We start from the raw sequence: 9152 nt of genomic DNA, 5'->3' as shown, positions 1-9152 counted from the left end.
AACCTCAAGAACTCCCTTCTTCATAGGCGTCCCATTACTCACAGGATTCCTTTCAGAAGTGTACATGAACTGGTTATTAGCAACCATGTCAATGAGTTCTTGAGCTTCTGCAGGTGTTTTCTTTAGGTGAATGGATCCACCTGCAGAAGTGTCCAGTGACATCTTTGATAGCTCAAATAAACCATCATAGAATATATCCAGGATGGTCCATTCTGAAAGCATGTCAGAAGGACACTTTTTGGTCAACTGTTTGTATCTTTCCCAAGCTTCATAGAGGGATTCACCTTCTTTCTGTCTGAAGGTTTGAACATCAGCTCTAAGCTTGCTCAGCTTTTGAGGAGGAAAGTACTTGGCTAAGAAAGCCGTGACCAGCTTATCCCAAGAGTTCAGGCTGTCTTTGGGTTGAGAATCCAACCATAATCTAGCTCTGTCTCTTACAGCAAAAGGGAAAAGCATGAGCCTGTAGACTTCAGGATCTACTCCATTAGTCTTAACAGTATCACATATCTGCAAGAATTCAGTTAAGAACTGAAAAGGATCTTCAGATGGAAGTCCATGAAACTTGCAGTTCTGCTGCATCAGAGAAACTAATTGAGGTTTCAGCTCAAAGTTGTTTGCTCCAATGGCAGGAATGGAGATGCTTCTTCCATGTAAATTGGAATTAGGTGCAGTAAAGTCACCAAGCATCTTCCTTACATTATTATTATTTTCGGCTGCCAACTCCTCTGCCTGTTCGAAAATTTCTGAAAGGTTATTTCTGGATTGTTGTATTTTAGCTTCTCTTAATTTTCTCTTCAGAGTCCTTTCAGGTTCTGGATCTGCTTCCACAAGAATGTTCTTATCCTTGCTCCTGCTCATATGACAAAGAAGAAGGCACAGAAAAATAATAATAATAATATAGAGTAGATCCTTTATACCACAGTATAGGGATCCCTGTGTGAGTGGAAGAAGAGGGGGAGACAAAGAATGTAATATAATGGAAGAAACACAACTGTGAGGATGGAAGAGATGTGAGATGAGATGTTAGGATATGAATGAATAAATAGAATAAGATGGGGGAGGGAAAATTTTCGAAAATTATTTTGAAAAAGAGTTAGTGATTTTCGAAAAATGGTTTTTGAAAATTGTTAGTATTATTTTTTTTTTCGAAAATCAGGATTTAAAATTTAAAATAATAGTTAGTTAAAAAAAAAGAAATTTTGAAAAAGGGGAGAGATATTTTCGAAAATGAGAGAGAGAGAGTTAGTTAGGTAGTTTTGAAAAAGTTAAGAAACAAACAAAAAGTTTGTTAGTTAGTTGAAACAAATTTTGAAAGGATAGGAAGTTAGGAAGTTAGAAAAGATATTTTGAAAAGATATTTTTGAAAAGGATAAGATAAGAAGATATTTTTGAAAAGATATGATTGAAATTAGTTTTGAAAAAGATTTGATTTTTAAAATCTCAATTAATGACTTGATTCACAAGAAATCACAAGATATGATTCTAGAACTTAAAGTTTGAATCTTTCTTAACAAGCAAGTAACAATCTTGAAATTTTTGAATCAAAACATTAATTGATTATGTCATTTTCGAAAATTTAATACAAAAATAAGAAAAAGATTTTTGAAAAAGATTTGATTTTTGAAAAAGATTTTGAAAAAAGATAAGATTTTCAAATTGAAAATTTGATTTGACTCATAAGAAACAACTTGATTTTTAAAAATTTTTGAAAAAGTCAACTCAATTTTCGAATTTGATGAGAGAAAAAGGGAAAGATATTTTTTTTATTTTTGAAATTTTTATGAAAAACATGAAAAATATGCAATGCATGAAATTTTTAGATCAAAATAATGAATGCATGCAAGAATGCATGAATGTCAAGATGAACACCAAGAACACTTTGAATGTCATGATGAACATCAAGAACATATTTTTGAAAAATTTTTAATGCAAAGAAAACATGCAAGACACCAAACTTAGAATTCTTTAATGCTTAGACACTAAGAATTCAAGAATGCATATGATAAACATGAAAAGACACAAAACAAAAAATCATCAAGATCAAACAAGAAGACTTACCAAGAACAACTTGAAGATCATGAAGAACACTATGAATGCATGATATTTTCAAAAAATGCAAGATGCACATGCAATTGACACCAAACTTATGATATGACTCAAGACTCAAACAAGAAACACAAAATATTTTTGATTTTTATGATTTTCTAATTTTTTTGGATTTTTTTTTTCGAAAATTATATGAAAAAGAAAAATAAGGATTCCAAAATTTTTAATATGAATTCCAGGAATCTTGCATTCTTAGTCTAAAGCTTCAGTCCAGGAATTAGACATGGCTCACTAGGCAGCCAAGCTTTCAATGAAAGCTCCGGTCCAAAACACTAGACATGGCCAATGGCCAGCCAAGCTTTAGCATGTAATTAAGACATGACACGCCTGACATACTCATTCCCAAAGGAATAGGACATGGCTTTACAGCCAGCCAGGCTTCAACATGCTTCATGAAACACTAGAATTCATTCTTAAAAATTTTGAATAAAAATTTTTTGAAAACATTTTATTTTTTTCGAAAACAGATGAGAAAATTTTAGAAATATTTTTGAAAAATTTTTGAAAATAAAATAAAAAGAAAATTACCTAATCTAAGCAACAGGATGAACCGTCAGTTGTCCAAACTCAAACAATCCCCGGCAACGGCGCCAAAAACTTGGTGCACGAAATTGTGATGTCCAGGCTTGAACAATCCCTGGCAACGTGAGCAACTTGGTGCGCGTAATCGTGATTACACACTCATAATTTGTCACAACTTCGATACAACTAACCAACAAGTGCACTGGGTCGTCCAAGTAATACCTTACGTGAGTAAGGGTCGTATCCCACGGAGATTGTTGGTATGAAGCAAGCTATGGTCACCTTGTAAATCCCAGTCAGGCAGATATAAAGTGATAATGGTGTTTTCGAATATTATATAATAAAATAGGGATAGAGATACTTATGTAAATCATTGGTAGGAATTTCAGATAAGCGAATGGAGATGCTTTTCGTTCCTCTGAACCTCTGCTTTCCTGCTATCTTCATCCAATCAGTCTTACTCCTTTCCATGGCTGGCTTTATGTGATACATCACCATTGTCAACGGCTACTTTCGGTCATCTCACGGGAAAATGATCCAATGCCCTGTCACGGCACGGCTAATCGTCTGGAGGCATCACCTTTGTCAATGGCTTCATCTTATCCTCTCAGTGAATAATATGCTCACGCACCCTGTCACGGCACGGCTATTCATCTGTCGGTTCTCGATCATGCTGGAATAGGATTTACTATCCTTTTGCGTCTGTCACTAACGCCCTGCAATCGCGAGTTAGGAGCTCGTCACAGTCATTCAATCATTGAATCCAACTCGGAATACCACAGACAAGGTTTAGACTTTCCGGATTCTCTTGAATGCCGCCATCATTCTAGCTTACGCCACGAAGATTCTGGTTAGGAGATCTAAGAGATACTCGTTCTAGCTTATTTCATGTAGAACAGAAGTGTTTGTCAGGCACGCGTTCATAAAGGAGAAGGATGATGAGCGTCACACATAATCATCACCTTCATCACGTTCTTGGGTGCGAATGGATATCTTAGAAGCGAAATAAGAAGAATTGAATAGAAAACAGTAGTACTTTGCATTAATCTTTGAGGAACAGCAGAGCTCCACACCTTAATCTATGGAGTGTAGAAACTCTACCGTATGAAAATACATAAGTGAAGGTCCAGGCATGGCCGAGATGGCCAGCCCCCTAAACGAGATCAATAGTCTCCTAAGATGAACAATGGATTAAAACTGAGACCAAAGATGCCTAATACAATAGTAAAAGGTCCTATTTATAATAAACTAGTCACTAGGGTTTACATGAGTAAGTAATTGATGCATAAATCCACTTCCTGGGCCCACTTGGTGTGTGTTTGGGCTGAGCCTGAGTGTTGCACGTGCAGAGGCCATTTGTGGAGTTGAACGCCAGTTTCTGTGCCAGTTTGGGCGTTCAACTCTGGTTTTGGATCCTTTTCTGGCGCTGGACGCCAGATTTGGGCAGAAGGCTGGCGTTGAATGCCAGTTTACGTCATTTATTCTTGGCCAAAGTATGGACTATTATATATTGCTGGAAAGCCCTGGATGTCTACTTTCCAACGCAATTAGAAGCGCGCCATTTCGGGTTCTGTAGCTCCAGAAAATCCACTTTGAGTGCAGGGAGGTCAGAATCCAACAGTATCAGCAGTCCTTTTTCAACCTCTGAATCTGATTTCTGCTCAAGTCCCTCAATTTCAGCCAGAAAATACCTGAAATCACAGAAAAGCACACAAACTCATAGTAAAGTCCAGAAATGTGAATTTAACATAAAAACTAATGAAAACATCCCTAAAAGTAACTAGATCCTACTAAAAACATACTAAAAACAATGCCAAAAAGCGTATAAATTATCCGCTCATCACAACACCAAACTTAAATTGTTGCTTGTCCCCAAGCAACTGAAAATCAAAATAGGATAAAAAGAAGAGAATATACTATAAATTCCAAACTATCAAATGAAACAGAGCTTCAATCATATGAGCGGGACTTATAGCTTTTTGCCTCTTGAATAGTTTTGGCATCTCACTTTATCCATTGAGGTTCAGAATGATTGGCATCTATAGGAACTTCAGATTTCGAATAGTGTTATTGACTCTCCTAGTTCAGTATGATGATTTTTGAACACAGCTTCTTTATGAGTCTTGGCCGTGGCCCTAAGCACTTTGTTTTCCAGTATTACCACCGGATACATAAATGCCACAGACACGTAATTGGGTGAAACTTTTCAGATTGTGACTCAGCTTTTGCTAAAGTCCCCAATTAGAGGTGTCCAGGGTTCTTAAGCACACTCTTTGTTTTTGCTTTGGACCTTGACTTTAACCGCTCAGTCTCAAGTTTTCACTTGACACCTACACGCCACAAGCACATGGTTAGGGACAGCTTGGTTTAGCCGCTTAGACCAGGATTTTATTCCTTTAGGCCCTCCTATCCACTGATGCTCAAAGCCTTGGGATCCTTTTTATTTGCTCTTGCCTTTTGGTTTTAAGGGTTATTGGCTTTTTTTGCTTGCTTTTTCTTTTTCTTTCTCTCTTTTTTTTTTGCAAGCTTTGTGTTTTTCACTGCTCTTTCTTACTTCAAGAATCAATTTTATGATTTTTCAGATTATCAATAACATTTCTCTTGTTTTCATTATTCTTTCAATAGCCAACAATTTTAACATTCATCAGAGAAACTAATTGGTGTGATTTCGTGATCCCTGAGCTAAAACAAACGAATCTCATGGCTCCCAAAGGAAGACAAACCACTTCAAGAGGCAAGAAAGAAAGCAATCTAAAACCACTTTGGATGCATGAGAATTTCTGCACCAAAGAACATGCAGACCATTATTTCAAAATTGTGTGCAGAAGATCAGTGATCCTAGAAGTTAAGTTGAATCTAAAAGAAGATGAATACCCGGAGATCCAAGAGCAGATTTGAAACAGGGGCTGGGAAGTCCTGGCTAATCTTGAGATACATGTTGGAAGAAACATGATCTAGGAATTCTATGCAAATCTGTGGATGACGGATAAGCAAAGATTAGAGGGAACTGCCTTCCACTCCTTTCAGACTATGGTCAAAGGGAAGATTATTTACTTCCACTTTGACATAGTGAGAGATGTTCTCAAGCTTCCTCAACTACAAGATGATCCAGAATCCTTTAATAGGAGAATGGCCAAAGATAAAAGGCTAGATCAAGTTCTAGAGGACATATGCCTCCTTGGAACCAAGTGGATTACTAATACAAAAGGTGTCCCAAACCAGCTAAAGAGAGGAGATCTCAAACCAGTTGCTAGAGGTTGGCTGGATTTCATTGGGCGTTCTATACTCCCAACCAGCAGCCGTTTTGAAGTCACTATCAAGAGAGCAGTGATGATTCATTGTATTATGCTGAGAAAAGAAGTAGAGATTCATCAGCTGATTCCTGGTGAAATTTACATATTCGCAAACAAGGAATCCACTGATGCTAAATTGGCTTACCCAAGCTTGATTAGTCTGTTATGTAAAGATGCGGGGGTAAAGATGGGTGTGGATGAAAATATCCCAGTTGAACGTCCAATCACCAAAAAAGGTGATGGATGGACCTCAAGTTCAAGACAACCCCATCAAGAGGAGGGCGCATGAGCTCCTCCCTGAAATTATTCAATTTGAATATTGGGCCCGCTTAGAAGCATCTGTCACCAAGTTGCAAGAAGCTATGTATCAACTCAAAGAAGAGCAGCAGAATCAAAACAGCATGCTCTGTAAATTGCTCAAAGAACAAGAGAAATAAGGGCGTGAGATACAGGAGCTAAAGCGCCAGAAGCTGCCCCTTGAAGAGCTAGACGTCCCACAGATTGAAGGAGCAAGTATCTCTTAAAATAAAGGTTGTTGAGTCCTAACTCTGTGATAACTTTTGTTATTAGAGACCTATTCTAAGAGTTACATGAGTATTAGTATTAGAGTCGTTTATTTTTATGTCTTTAATTTCCTTTCTTTTATTGTTATTTGTCTGCTTTTATGTTTAGTGTCTGTCTTGTTTTTATCTTTATTACATGATTATTAGTGTTTAGAGTCTATGTCTTAAAGCTATGAATGATTCCATGAATCTCTTACCTTTCTTAAATGAAAAAATGTTTTTATTTGCAAAAGAACAAGAAGTGCATAGTTTCGAAATTTATCTTGAAATTAGTTTAACTATTTTGATGTGGTGGCAATACTTCTTGCTTTCTGAATGTATGCTTGAACAGTTCATAATTTTTATAGTGAAGTTTATGAATGTTAAAATTGTTGGCTCTTGAAAGAATAATGAAAACAAGAGAAATGTTATTGATAATCTGAAAAATCATAAAATTGATTCTTGAAGTAAGAAAGAGCAGTGAAAAACACAAAGCTTGCAAAAAAAAAAGAGAGAAAGAAAAATAAAAAGCAAGCAGAAAAAGCCAATAACCCTTTAAACTTAAAGGCAAGGGTAAAAATGATCCAAGGCTTTGAGTATTAATGGATACGAGGGTCCAAAGGAATAAAATCCTGGCCTAAGCGGCTAAATCAAGCTGTCCCTAACCATGTGCTTGTGTCATGAAGGTCCAAATGAAAAGCTTGAGACTGAGTGGTTAAAGTCGTGGTCCAAAGAAAAAAGAGTATACTTAAGAGCTCTGGGCACCTCTAACTGGGGACTCTAGCAAAGCTGAGTCACAATCTGAAAAGGTTCACCCAGTTATGTGTCCGTGGCATTTATGTATCCGGTGGTAATACTGGAAAACAAAATGCTCAGGGTCACGACCAAGATTCATAAAGTAACTGTGTTCAAGAATCAACATACTGAACTAGGAGAATCAATAACACTATTTAAATTCTGAGTTCCTATGGATGCCAATCATTCTGAACTTCAAAGGATAAAGTGAGATGCCAAAACTGTTCAGAAGCAAAAAGCCATTAGTCCCGCTCATCTAATTGAAACTAATCTTCATTGATATTTTTGAAATTTATTGTATATTCTCTTCTTTTTATCCTATTTTTTTTAGTTTCTTGGGGACAAGCAACAATTTAAGTTTGGTGTTATGATGAGCAGATAATTTATACCCTTTTTGGCATTGTTTTTAGGTAGTTTTTAGTATGTTTTAGTTACTTTTTATTATATTTTTATTAGTTTTTATGCAAAAATCACATTTCTGGACTTTACTATGAGTTTGTGTGTTTTTCTGTAATTTCAGGTATTTTCTGGCTGAAATTGAGGGACCTGAGCAAAAATCTGATTCTGAGGCTAAGAAAGGACTACAGATGCTGTTGGATTCTGACCCTCCTGCACTCGAAGTAGATTTTCGGGAGCTACAGAAGCCAAATTGGCGCGCTCTTAATTATGTTAGAAAGTAGACATCTTGGGCTTTCCAGAAATATATGATAGTCTAAACTTTGCCCGAGATTTGATGGCCCAAACTGGCGTTCAACACCAGCCAGAGACCCTTTTCTGGCGTAAAAGGCCAGAACTGGCACCAGAACTGGAGTTAAACGCCCAAACTGGCATCCAAGATGGCGTTTAAGTCCAATAATGGCCTATGCATGTGAAAGCTTCAATGCTCAGCCCAAGCACACACCAAGTGGGCCCCGGAAGTGGATTTATGCACTATCTGTACTTAGTTACTTATTTTCTGTAAACCTAAGTTACCTGTTTAGTATAAAAAATACTTTTAGAGATTCATTTTGTAACTGATGACATTTTACATCTCATATTGTATTTTCTACGACATGAGTCTCTAAACCCCATAGGTGGGGGTGAGGAGCTCTGCTATGTCTCAATGGATTAATGCAATTACCATTGTTTTCTATTCAATCACGCTTGATTCTGTTCTAAGATACTCACTCGTACTTCAATATAGATATGATGATCCGTGACACTCATCATCACTCTCAAACTTATGAACGCGTGCTTGACAACCACTCTCGTTCTACCTGAGCTCAACGTAGTCATTGGGCAATAGCTTGAGTGCGTATCTCCTGGGTCTCTAATCCACGGACTGAGTCCGTGGGATTAGAACCTTCGTGGTAGAGGCTAGAACCAATTGGCAGCATTCCTGAGATCCGGAAAGTCTAAGCCTTGTCTGTGGTATTCTGAGTAGGATCTGGAATGGGATGACTATGACGAGCTTCAAACTCACGAATGTTGGGCACAGTGACAGTGTGCAAAAGGATAGAGAGATCCTATTCCAACACAAGTGAGAACCGACAGATGATTAGCCATGCGGTAGCTGTACCTGGTATTTTTCATCCGAGACGAGAGATCTGACAGTTGATTAGCCGTACAGAAACCGTGCCTGGTATTTTTCATCCGAGAGGACGGATGGTAGCCATTGACAACGGTTTTCCACCAACATACAGCTTGCCATTGAAGGAAGCCATGCGTGCTTGGAGAAGAAGACAGTAGAAAAGTAGAGATTCAGACGATAGAACATCTCCGGAACCTCAACCTGTTCCTCATTACTGAATCACAAGTACCATTTATTTCATGTTATTTACTTTTCATAAACAAAATCATTTTTATCATTAATCTCCTGACTAAGATTTACAAGATAACCATAGCTTGCTTCAAG

The 9152-nt window shown here is 37.3% G+C and overlaps 1 non-coding gene across 1 annotated transcript; it reads left to right on the top strand.

Annotated features, from left to right (window-relative positions):
* The first annotated feature begins 216 nt into the window (after positions 1 to 216).
* Positions 217 to 324, top strand: LOC148577321 (small nucleolar RNA R71). The gene has a single exon (XR_015903266.1). It is a non-coding gene; the product is annotated as a small nucleolar RNA R71 (small nucleolar RNA).
* The last annotated feature ends 8828 nt before the right edge of the window (positions 325 to 9152 follow it).

This window comes from Arachis ipaensis, chromosome B1, assembly GCF_059453495.1.
Source record: "Arachis ipaensis isolate K30076 ecotype BB chromosome B1, ASM5945349v1, whole genome shotgun sequence".
Taxonomy (NCBI): Eukaryota; Viridiplantae; Streptophyta; class Magnoliopsida; order Fabales; family Fabaceae; genus Arachis; species Arachis ipaensis.
Note: the sequence above shows the minus strand (reverse complement) of the source record. Positions and strands in the feature narration are given on the sequence as shown.